General features: G+C 38.0%; 1 protein-coding gene and 1 pseudogene across 3 annotated transcripts in view; one reads left to right on the plus strand and one right to left on the minus strand.

The window, feature by feature from the left end:
* The window catches only part of Agps (alkylglycerone phosphate synthase), a 109,556-nt gene that overhangs the window by 83,379 nt on the left and 12,896 nt on the right, over nucleotides 1–13,281 (minus strand). The gene's annotated exons all lie outside the window — the stretch shown is intronic.
* LOC138833447 (tubulin-specific chaperone A pseudogene) lies at nucleotides 11,208–11,638 on the plus strand (annotated as a pseudogene).

Here is a 13,281-nt window from a genome sequence, read left to right on the forward strand (position 1 = left end):
CGCCCAGGCCGAGTTCAGTTCCCACGACTGGACCAAAAAAAAAAAAAAAAAGAAAGAAAAAATAATTTTCAAGCCTGTGTTCACTATTTGTTTCTTCAAAGTACTATTATTCTGAGGTTATTCTTCTGCACTTCACCTGAAGTAAATCATTTAAAAATCAGAGAGTTGTGCCAATAAGCGAGATACCCAATCACTCCAGTAAATTCTGTCATCTACAACAGAAATTCCAAAGCACTGCAAGCACTAAATAAAAGAATGACAGAAGACTCTCTCATCGTCCCATGAGTAACCACATCAATTAACCAGTATGACCTCTTAGGCATTTCAATTCCTGCAGATAACTACACTAAATTTGATGTCTTCAAAATTCAAGACTCATATCAAGATGAGAAGTGGGGCCAGCATGGGGAACAAACTGAAAAAGTCCTTGTATCCTCTGATTTAACTGGTTTTTACAGCCTCTGACTTGAGAATTTACTAAAGGGATTTCATGGTTTTTTTTTTTTTTAAAAAAAAAAGCCCTTATCAGCAATTCTCCATAAATATGCTACACTTTAGAATCTGAATCCCATCTCCTGAAGCCAAACTCCACCTCTTGTGCTTTTTGCTTGGGATAATGGAGTTTCTCGTTAAAAACAGTGCCAAGAATGACAAGAATGTTAAAAAAAATATGTATTTTAAAAGAAAATGCCTAATGGGTTTTTAATATAGGTATCTGTAATTTCCACTTCCTTTTCTAGTTCTTGGTTTTTCAACTAAGACTACGTTCTCTTAATTCATACTGTGAAAAAAAGGTAATTTAATTATATCTATCTAGTATTAATTTTAAATAAAATTCTTTCATCTTAAAAAAAAATTCAAGACTCCTCCAACTGCCAAAAAATGTTGGCTTGGTTTTATATCATCAAAAAAAAAAAGTCTTACACATTTATGCATCTGACTACAGTAACAAATAGTGCAAAAACATTGTATTCACTGATATCATAAAAGAAAGTGGAGACATAAAATAACATCACATATACACAAGGTGGCAGTATTTGCCCGTGATAAATATATTCAGGTTTCTGCATTTCCAAGCTCATTTGTAAATCACTAAATATTTAGATTTATTCTATTACTAAGACCACAGAGTTCTTTTCTTCAATCTTAAATAGAGAGTTTTCATTTTTAAGTCTGTTTACATAAAGATTAATCATTAGTTATCATTCCCGTCCTAGTAAGAAGTTGCAAATACAAAGTATAAATGCATATATTCCACTATTTTATATCTAATCATGATATGCTTTGACTTTCAAGGAAGAAAAAGGCTGGTCCTCATTGGCACACAACTGTAACTGCAGCAGTAGGAAGACTGAGGAAAGAAAAGGGCAAGTTCAAGTCTAGACTAAGCCACACATAGAGACTCTGAGGTCCCAAAAGATTTTGGTCTACCTTCTGGGTTATCAATTGGCTAGTAACTTTTATAAAAGAGATTTTCTGATAAATTTCCAACAAACATTTAATTAAAATTACTTCAAAAATGATTTTAGATAAAACTAGAAAAAAATCAGGTGGTGTATTTTTGAAATGTAAAAACAAAAATGTACTGGATTTCTATCTATCGAATGTCAATACTGCTTCAATTTAAATTGATTCCATATAGTAAAATATGCATACTTTTTGAAAATTCTTAAATGACTTTTATTCTGATTAAAATCTTTATCTTGTGTGAATACCTATTTTAAAACCAAGATAACAAGTCCGGAGGAAGAAGGGCGGAGGGGAAGCTGGAGGCTAAACAAGTTCTTGCAAAGAAGAAGTTTTAGTGTTCCAGGCTACAGAATCACACCAAGTGTGCCATCACAGTACAGAGAGTGTGGCCAGAGAGGAAAAATGCAAGAACTTTGATCAAGGAGACAGATCTGAGCACCTGCCAGTGTCTGAGGAGGCGGTGGCTGCTGCCGCTGCCATGGCCACTATATAAACAGAGAAAGCCTGGAGCAAAAGCGCCAGACGTGATCTGCGAGCGGGTTCTACTCACCACCAGCAAGAACGGACAAGGAGCAGAAATCTTCATCCTGCTGATCACTGACCAGGGACGGCCCAGAAACCAAGAAGCTTGCATGAGTACCCTCAAGACATCCTCACCCCTTCTCATGGAGCAGTGGTGGGAAGGTAGACCCTCCCCCACAACTGAGAACTCCATCTTTGATACTGACAAAGGCCCAGCCAAACAGCTAGCTCCAACTCAGGCCTAGGAAGAAAACAATAGGAGCTATTCACCAGGTCACAGGATTCTGATGTGACAGGCTCAGCTCCACCCAGGGGAAATTCACTAAGCCCAAGCAGAGATAGTTCTACCCCCAGAGGAGTGACTTTCTTCACTGGGTAAACGGAGCCAGAGGCTGCCCCTCCCACTACAGCCTAGACAGCAACAAGAGAGGTAAAAGACAAAAAATTGAAACTCAGTAAACGTAAACCCTGAGAATGGCTCCAGGCTGGGCACTGTGAGTGTGGGGGGCACTGTGAGTGTCTCAGGAGCTAGCCCCTCAGGGAAAAGCTACTGATTGCTGAAAGGCCTCAACCCTACCCAGAACCTAGCCTATCACAACTACGCCAAATTAGAGGAAACAGCCCTCTCCCTCTTTTGTGATACTCAAGGCAGATCTCCCCGCCACTGAACTAGCCTGGGAGGAGAATCACAAAGTCCTGGGTAAGGCAGAGCATTTTTCTGCCTGCTCAAACAAACTGACTGAAGAAACCAATCAAGCCACAGGAAAACCAAACAGCACAAGCAGACCAGAGACTCCACCAAGAGACGGGTTACAGACACAGGGAAGATACAAGAGTTCCCCCCCCCCAAATCAACTTGTTTCTATAATTTCTTTTTATATTTTAAAACATTGTTTTCTATTTTTTTGCTTTCATAATTTTCAGTTTAGGTGTGTGTGTGTGTAACACATTGAATCACCAGTGGGTCATGGAAGAGATTAGAAAGGAAATGCAAATGTTCATGATATTCAACAAAAATGAACACACAAATTATCAGCACCTCTGGAACACAGAGGCAAGTTTATAGTTCTGAGTTCCTACATCAACAAATTGGAGAGATCTGAAACCAACAACTTAATGAAACAGCTGAACTTCCTTGGAAAAGAGCAGCAAGACAAACCCCAATCTAGTAGATGGAAAGAAATTATTTAACGAATTAGAATCCAAGAAAAACCACAGAAAGAATCAACAAAAGAGTTGGTTCTTCGAAAATGAAAAAATTAACAAAATTGACAGACCCTTAGCAAATCTTATCAGAAAAAGAAGAGAACACACGCAAATAAATAAACTCAGGGATGAGAATGGAAACATCACCACAGAAACAACCAAGATTCAGAACATTATAAGACAATACTTCTCAAACCTTTATGCTAGTAAGTTTGAGAACTTGGCAGAAATGCCCCTTTTCTTAGCAAATTTCAACATGCCGAAACTAAACCAAGATGAATTAAACCATCTTAACAGGCTCATATTAAGCAGTAATAAGAGACCTCCCATCTAAGAAACAGTAATAAGAGACCTCCCATCTAAGAAAAGCCCAGGACTACATGGATTTACAGCGGAATTCTACAAGGCCTTCACAGCAGAGCTCACACCAATACTCCTCCAACTCTTCAATGAAATTGAAAGAGAAAGTTCACTACCGAATTCATTCTATGAAGGCATCATGACCCTCATCCCAAAACCAGGCAGGGACTCATCAAAGAAAGAGAACTATAGACCCATTTCTTTGATGAACATTGATGCAAAACTTCTCAACAAAGTTTTGGCCAATCGACTTCAACAATTCATCCAAAAAAATCATACACCACAATCAAACAGGATTCATTTTAGGGATGCAAAGCTAGTTCAATATACGAAATCAATTAATATAATTCATCACATCAACAAGACCAAGGATAAGGACCACATGCTTATCTCAATAGATGCAGAAAAAGCATTTGACAAGATCCAACACCCCTTTATGATGAAGGTTCTGGAAAAATTAGGAATACAGGGAACATTCCTCAATACAATAAAGGCTGTATATGACAAACCTACAGCCAGCATTATACTTAATGGTGAAAAACTAAAGTCATTTCCTCTTAACTCAGTAACGAGACAAGGATGTCCACTCTCTCCATTTCTCTTCAATCTAGTGTTAGAATGCCTAGCAACAACAATAAGACAAGATGCAAACTTAAAAGGGATCCAAATAGAAAAAGGTGAAGTAAAACTCTCCCTCCTTGCAGATGACATGATTTTGTATTTAAAGAATCCCACGGACTCCACTCCCAAATTACTCAAGCTGATTTGAAACTTTGGCAAAGTAGCAGGGTATAAAATTAACCCTCAAAAATCAGTGGCTTTTTTGTATGCCAACAATGAGAAAAGAGTGGATGAAATCAGGAAAGCAACTCCATTCATAATAGCCCCACAAAAAATAAAATACCTAGGAATTAACTTAACCAAAGAAGTGAAGGACCTCTATGATGAAAACTTTAAAAACCTGAAAAGGGAAATCAAAACAGAACTTAGAAAGTGTCAAAACCTCTCATGCTCCTGGATTGGAAGGATCAACATCATGAAAATGGCAATACTTCCCAAGGCTATCTAAAAATTCAATGCAATACCTATCAATATTCCAACCTCATTCTTCAAGGAAATAGAAGAAGCAATCCAAAAATTCATATAGAACAATAAAAGATCCCAAATAGCAAAAAACGATCCTTAACAGAAAGAACAGTGCTGGAGGAATATCAATACCAAATTTCAAACTCTACTACAAAGCCATAGTAATCAAAACAGCTTGGTACTGGCACAAGAACAGACCTCAGGACCAATGGAATAGAATTGAAAATCCAGAAATGAACCCACAGACCCATAGTCACCTAATCTCTATAAGGGAGCCAAAAAACTGAATGGAAGAAAGACAGTAAATGGTGCTGGCAAAATTGGTTAAAAACCTGTACAAAACTAAAGCTAGATCCTTATATATCACACTGCACCATAATCAACTCCAAATGGATCAAAAACCTCAAAAGTCAAAGCAGACACCCTGACAACATTACAGGATGGAATAGGAGAAACCCTAAGTCTCCTTGGCACAGGCCAAAATTTCTCAATAGAGACCCAGAAACACAACAAATCAAAGAAAGGTTGGACAAATGAGATTGCATGAAATTTCAGAGCTTCTGCATGGCAAAGGACATAGCTAGCAAGATCAATAGAAAGCCCACGGATTGGGAGAAGATCTTCACTAACCATACAATGGACAAGGGTCTCATATCTAAAATAGACATGGAACTCAAAAAATTAAATCTCCCAACAACAAATCCTCAAAGAAACAACTGCCCAATAAATAAGTGGGCTAAAGACTTACAGAGAAACTTCTCTGAAGAGGAAAGAAGGATGGTCAATAGACACATGAAGAAATGCTCAAGCTCCCTAGCCATATGCAAACAAAATGCAAACAAAAACAACATTGAGATACCACCTCATCCGAGTTAGAATGGCTATAATCAAGAACTCTAATAACAACAGATGCTGGAGGGAATGTGGATGTGTGCAGTGTTGGTGGTACTGTAAACTTGTACAACCTCTTTGGAAAGTCCTATGGAGGTTCCTCAAAAGATTCCACATAGGGCTGGGAAAGTGGCTCAGTGGTAAAGCGCTTGCCTTGCATGCTCAAGGCCCTGGGTTCGATTCCTCAGCACCACATAAGCAAAAAGAAAAAAGCTGGGAGTGGTGCTGTGGCTTAAGTGGTAGAGCGCTAGCCTTGAGCTGAAGAGCTGAGGGATAGCACCCAGGCCCAGAGTTCAGGCCCCACAACCGGACCCAAAAAAAATTAAAAAAAAGACTCCACATAGAGCTCCCCTATGACCCAGCAATCCCACTTTGGGGCATTTAACAAATGATCACAAACAAGACCATACTAAAGCTACCAGCACAACTATGTTTATTGTAGCATTATTTACCATAGCTAAGATATGGAACCAACCCAGATGCTCCTCAGTAGATAAATGGATCAAGGAAATGTGGTATATATACACAATAGAATTCTATGCCTCCATCAGAAAGAATGACATTGCCCCATTTGTTAGGAAATGGAAAGACTTGGAAAAAATTTTATTAAGTGAAGTAAGCCAGGCCAAAAGAAATATAGGCCCCATGGTTTCCCTTATTTGTAACAGCTAGTATATGTTTGAGACAAACAGAAACTGTCAGACAAGTTGATGTTTGGCAAAATGAACCCCAAGATAAGGATTCAAAATTTTTTTTCTTTCTTGCGATTGTTTCCAACATTATTTATATATTTATAAGATGATTTCTTTGTTGCTTTGTATGTACCTCCCCCAGGGTATAAGCCCTGCTTTCACTGTATTTGATGCTGATACAATTTGTGGAGGGGAAGGGAAAAAACAAACGGTTTAAATAGGGTTACAGATGGACCCATTACAACAATGTGATATGTCGAAAAACGAACTTTACAACTTTTGTGGGATGGGAGGTGGGGGGGTGGAGGGAGTGGAAGAGGGGTGTGGGGGTGGGGCAGTGGAGAAGGGAAGGGATGCTATGGGGAAACAAAGGAGGACGCAACAATGCTTGATAAGAAATGTACTCCCTATCTTGCCCATGTAATTGTAACCCCTCTGTATGGTACTACTGGAGCTGATTCGAAACTTTGGCAAAGTAGCAGAGTATAAAATTAACCCTCAAAAATCAATGGCTTGGGGCTGGGAAGGTGGCTCAGTGGTAGAGCGCTTGCCTTGCATGCCTGAGGCCCTGGGTTCGAGTCCTCAGCACCACATAAGCAAAAAGAAATAAGCCAGAAATGGCGCTGTAGCTCAAGTGGTAGAGCGCTAGCCTTGAGCTAAAAAGCTGAGGGACAGCGCCCAGCTTTCCCTCAAAAAAAAAAAAAAAAAAAAAAGAATTAAAAAATCAATGACTTTTTTGTATGCCAATTAGAAGAGCGCAGCTGAAATCAGGAAAACGACTCCTTTTGTAATAGCCCCACAAAAAAATAAAATACCTAGGAATTATCTAAAGAAGTGAAGGACCTCTATGATGAAAACTTTAAAAACCTGAAAAGGGAAATCAAAGCAGAATTTAGGAACTGGAAAAACCTCCTATGCTCCTGGATTGGAAGGATCAACATCGTGAAAATAGCAATACGTCCCAAGGATATCTACACATTCAATGCAATACCTATCAATATTCCAACCTCATTCTTCAAGGAAATAGAAGAAGCAATCCAAAAATTCATATGGAACAATAAAAGACCCGAATAGAAAAAACGATCCTTAACAGAAAGAACAGTGCTGGAGGAATATCAATACCAAATTTCAAACTCTACTACAAAGCCATAGTAATCAAAACAGCTTGATACTGGCACAAGAACAGACCAGACCTGAGGACTAATGGAATAGAACTGAAAACCCAGAAATGAACCCACAGACCCATAGCCACCTAATCTTTGATAAAGAAGCCAAAAAATTGAATGGAAGACAGTAAATAGTGCTGGCAAAATTGGTTAAAAACCTGTACAAAACTAAAGCTAGATCCTTATATATCACCCTGCACCAGAATCAACTCCAAATGGAGCAAAAACCTCAAAAGTCAAAGCAGACACCCTGACAACACTACAGGATGGAATAGGAGAAACCTTAGGTCTCCTTAGGACAGCCCAAAATTTTCTCAGTAGAGACCCAGAAACAGAACAAATCAAACAAAGGTTGGACAAATGAGATTGCATGAAATTGCAGAGCTTCTGCATGACAAAGGACATAGCTAGATCAATAGAAAACCCACAGACTGGGAGATCTTCACTAGCCATACAACAGACAAGGGTCTCATATCTAAAATATATACATGGAACTCAAAAAATTAAATCCCCCAACAATAAATCCTAAAAGAAACAACTGCTCCATTAATAAGTGGGCTAAAGACCTGAAGAGGAAATAAGAATGGCCAATAGACACATGAAGAAATGCTCAACATCTCTGGCCATAAAAGAAATGCAAATCAAAATGACATTGAGATTCCAACTCACCCCAGTTAGAATGGCTATACTCAAGAAATCTAATAACAGATGCTGGAGGAGATGTGGACAGAAGGAAATCCTACTGCATGTTGGTGAAAGTGTACACTTGTTCAACCACTTTGGAAAGTAGTATGGAGGTTCCTCAAAGGACTCCACATAGAGCTCCCCTATGACCCAGCAATCCCACTTTTGGGCATTTACCAAATGATCACGAACAAGACCATACTAAAGCTACCAGCACAACTATGTTTATTGCAGCATTATTTACCATAGCTAAGGTATGGAAGCAACCCAGATGCCCCTTAGTAGATGAATGGATCAAGAAAAGATGGTGTGTGTGTATATATATATATATATATGCAATGGATTTTATGCCTCCATCAGAAAGAATGACATCGCTCCATTTGTTAGGACATGGAAAGACTTGGAAAAAAATTATATTAAGTGAAGTAAGCCAGGTCCAAGGAAAGATAGGTCCTATGGTTTCCTTTATTTGCAATAACTAGTATATGTCTGGGACAAGCAGAAAAGGTCAAAATCTATGTACATATGACCAGATAAGATGATGTTAAGCAAAATGAACCCTAAGATAGAGACACAAGTGGTTTTTTCTTGCTTGCTATTGCTATTGTTCCTAACATATTTATAATGTACCATGTGATTTTAATTCTTTGTATGATCCTCCCCAATGATCTAACCATTGTATTTGATGTCAGTGCCCTGCATCTTGTACATGCACTTCTCTAGCTTGGGGAGAGGAAGGGAAAAAACAAAATGCTTAAATAGGGATACAGGTTGACCCATTGTAACAATGAGATCTACAAGACACTATGTTGAAAAATGAACTTTACAATTTAGGCGAGGTGGGGGGGGGGGGTTAGTGTAGTAAATGTGTGAGGGAAGGGAGGGTATGGACAAAACAAAGGAGGAGGTAACAATGATTGATTGGAAATGTACTCATGACCTTGCTTATGTAACTGTAATCCCTCTGTACAGTATTTTTACAATAAGAATGTTTTTTTTAATGAAGACAAAAATTTTGAAAAAAACAAAAATCCAAGATATCTTTAAATCATAAAAGTGAAGAAACAAAATTGATAAGCTATGTATCTGATCAGTAAACAGATATATTCTATTAAAGACATACTAAAAAATTCCTATAGTCAGGCATGATGGTGAATGCCTATAATACCAACAGTAGGGAAATAAAAGACAGGAAGACTTTGAGTTCAAGGACAGCCTAGGCTATATAGCAAGATGTTGCCTTTAAAAAACAAAACAAACAAAAAATAGCCAAGTACTACTGGCTCACACTTGTGGTACCAGCTCCTGGGATATTGAGATCTGAAGATTACCATTCAAAAAGCCAATCCAGGACGAAAAGTCTGTGAAACCCTTTCCAATTAGCCACCAAAGAGCTGGAGGTGGACTTATGAATATAGCTTAACTGGCAGAGCACCCACTTGGAGTAAAAAAGCTACAGTACTAAAGTGTGCGCACACGCACGTGCACACACACAAACACATACACACACACACACACACACACACACACAAATTCCTTTTCAAATAAAAAAGTAAATAATATATGTAATAATTTCTGGGTTCTTTTAGGGAAAACAATTTAATGCTATTATATATCTCATGTTTCAAAACTGCTACATTTGACTTAGAAAATAATGCTACCAGGCTCTAATTGCATCAAACATCTGAATCATAATTTTTCCTCTTGTCTAACATAAAACTCATCAAGATAGGGCTGGGAAGGTGGCTCAGTGGTAGGGGGCTTGCCTTGCATGCTCGAGGCCCTGAGTTCGATTCCTCAGCACCACATAAGCAAAAAGAAAAAAGCCGGAAGTGGCGCTGTGGCTCAAGTGGTAGAGCGCTAGCCTTGAGCTGAAGAGCTGAGGGACAGCGACCAGGCCCAGAGTTCAGGCCCCATGACCGGACCCAAAAAAAAAAAAAAAACTCATCAAGATATCCTCATCTGATTATAGTTTTATTTCCTAAAGAGAGAAACAGGCCAACTAAAATGGCCATAAGGTACAGCAAAACCTTACTTTTCATTATAAATTAAATGTACTAGTTTGCTAATTAATTTCAGTAATAACTGAACCAATGGGTTTGGGTAGTTAATAACAAACATACTTCCCAAATATGATTGGCTGGAGAATTCTGACAAGATGAAGTTTCTAATATGCAAGTTTTATAAGAAGATTTACTGTCCAGAGGGTGGACTTAACCTACCACATTTTGAACTTCAGCACCAATTTCAAACTTCCCTCAATATTCCCATTATAAGTTTTTAGCTCTAGCTGCCAAAATAAACATTTAGGCCTTTAATATAGTGACTAATTTTTCCAAGTGTGAGTGTCTAAATTGACCAAAGTATGAGATTTAAGAACACAGAAAGATAACATGAATAATGGAATTTATGCGTACTACTGGTAAAGTCACTTCACAGAGTAATTACATACCAGGCTTTCCTGGGTTATGTAATTTCAATGGCCCAGCAATATAACCCCTGGGTCTTAAAGGGAAACATGTCTACTATATATTTTCAAGAGCACTGTTTTTTTTTCTGGTTTTTTATTTTTTAAGAATAGTTACAAAACCAGGAGCTGATGGCTCACACCTGTAATCCTAGTTACTCAGGAAGCTGAGATCTGAGGCTCCTAGATCCAACTCAGCCCAGGCAGGAAAGTCCGTGAGACTCTCATCTCCAATCTACTCAGAAAAAGCCAAAAGTGGCACTGTGGCTCACATGGCAGAGTGCTAGCCTTGAGTCCAAAGAGGCTCAGGGATAGTGCCTAGGCCCTGTTCAAACCCCAGGACCAGGGAAAAAAAGAAAAAAAAAAAAGTTACAAGCATCATTAGAGGAATGGATAAATTAAACAGAAAATGTATCCTTTGAAATATTACACAAAAATCAGAAGAAAGTGGTAAGAGAAACATACATAAACCCAGTTACTTTTAAACAGTAAATGCAAAGCAAAGTAGAAACAGAATAGTATTTATGCAAATTGAAAATACAAACTCTCAGTACACTTAGGAATGTTTACAAAACACATATATAAAAATATTCATGCTGATCCATCGCTGTCCCCACCTCGACTCTCGCTCTCTGCCCCTCCTTCCCGCGCGGTTAGGAGGCTATGGCGGACCCTCACGTGAGGCAGATCAAGATCAAGACCAGCGTGGTGAAGCGATTGGTCAAAGAAAAAGTAATGTATGAAAAAGAAGCAAAACAGCAAAAAGAAAAGATTGAAAAAATGAAAGCTGAAGATGGTGAAAATTATGCCATTAAGAAGCAGGCAGAAATCCTTCAAGAGTCTCCGATGATGATCCCAGATTGCCAACGCAGGTTAGAAGCTGCATATACCGATCTTCAGCAGATACTAGAAAGTGAGAAAGACTTGGAAGAAGCTGAGGAATATAAAGAAGCACGTTCTGTACTGGATTCAGTGAAGTTAGAAGCCTGAAACTTGTGTGTACAGTGCGTTTGCATTAGATCTTGGGGTCCATTCTACAATTCATTGTTTTTAAACACTGCTGTATGTTTAACTGTATGAGATTGTGATATTTTTACTTGTATCTTTTTTGCATATTTTAATGTTAGTAATAATTTCATCTAATAAAACTGATTATTTCATATTTTGCAAAATTTTAATTAACCTTTTACCAAACATTAAACATTTTGGCAAATAAAACAAAAATATTCATGCCCATGGGAGGGGCTGATAGGGTTAGGAACTGGAGAAGAAAATAAAAATGAGAGACCTCACATAGACAAATGCCATGAACAATGTAACTCTGAACCTGAAATTAAGATCCTCAGCCAGCCTTTGACCTCAGTGAAGTTTCTCTGTTGTTAGAAAACAATCCTTTCTTTCATATACATGTATGAATTCCATGAATTTATTATAAAACCCATTGCACTTGTTCCTAGAAACTGCAACAAGTTTTTTAAATGACAGAATTCCATTATGATAAGTCAGCTTCTACTATATATTTAACTCCTTACAGTCAACTTTTTATTTTCTTTTTTGAGATATGGTCTTTCTAACATAGGCCAGGCTGACTTCAAACTTGTCATCCTACCACATCGATAACCTGAGTGCTGAGATTACAGGTATGAGGCACTATATCCAGCATAGTTAAGTTTTCATAGTTTGCAAGAAACTGGCACTTTAATGAAACTATGAAATTTGAATTCAAACGATTGCAGTCATGACTCAAATGGTAAAATGCCTGTATGGCAAGCATCAGGCCCTAAATTCAAATCCCAATACTGCCAAAAAAAATTGAGTTCAAAGGTCAAAATTGTGTCTCAAAAGCCCAAATCCTACTATACTTACTACAAATGTTTTTAAAAAATGGAATGTACAAGGGAAAATTTCTTGTAGACAAAAGTACAAAGTCAAAGAAGAGAACACTGGAACAAGAAAAGCAATTCTAGGACGTGACACTGTGGCTCAACTGGTAAAGCACTGGCCTTGAGCTGAAGAGCTGAGGGGCGGCGCCCAGGCCCAGAGCTCAGGTCCCACGACTGACAAAAAAAAAAAAAGCAATTCTAGGTTTACACACTGGCAGTTACTACTCACATTGGATTCCTTGGTTACTTTTCTTGAACCAAAAACTTCAAACATTATGGCAAATGCTGCCAATTAGATATTTATTGTCATTTGAAGGATGTCTTCCAAAATGGAAATAAAACATAGTCATTCATACATACGTAATAATATAATAAAATAACATTTTGGGTTAAGGCAGGCAGGTACGGATATGCACTGCCTCACTTACACACAAGATTCATACTTGCCATTCTGAAGGCCTGCAAAAGATACATCTATCTTATTTTCTATGAACATTTGTTGCTCTGTGTAATGAAAACCACCAAAATCACTGTCAGGAAACAGTCAGAAAAAGACAAAAGGATACAGGTATATACTTTGTTTGATTACTCTTATTTTCTCAATTATACTTTAAATTTCATGATTTTGTTCTAATCAATGAAGTAATTTTGGTAACCACTCTAGCCTTTCTCTGGCACCAAGTGTAAAACATAACTCACTTTCATTGCTCCATCCCTGCTTGCTAGTAATGAAAACAAACTACGTCACAAGAGTTTATTCTATTGACTGTAAGTGAGTAAATGCCAATTCTGGTATGGGCTTACATTTCTGCAGAAACTATGACATAGAACACAAAGAAAATGTGATTGTTTCC

The sequence above is a fragment of the Dipodomys merriami genome, unplaced genomic scaffold (assembly GCF_024711535.1).
Source record: "Dipodomys merriami isolate MVZ:Mamm:240054 unplaced genomic scaffold, mDipMer1.0.p SCAF_1, whole genome shotgun sequence".
NCBI classification, from domain to species: domain Eukaryota; kingdom Metazoa; phylum Chordata; class Mammalia; order Rodentia; family Heteromyidae; genus Dipodomys; species Dipodomys merriami.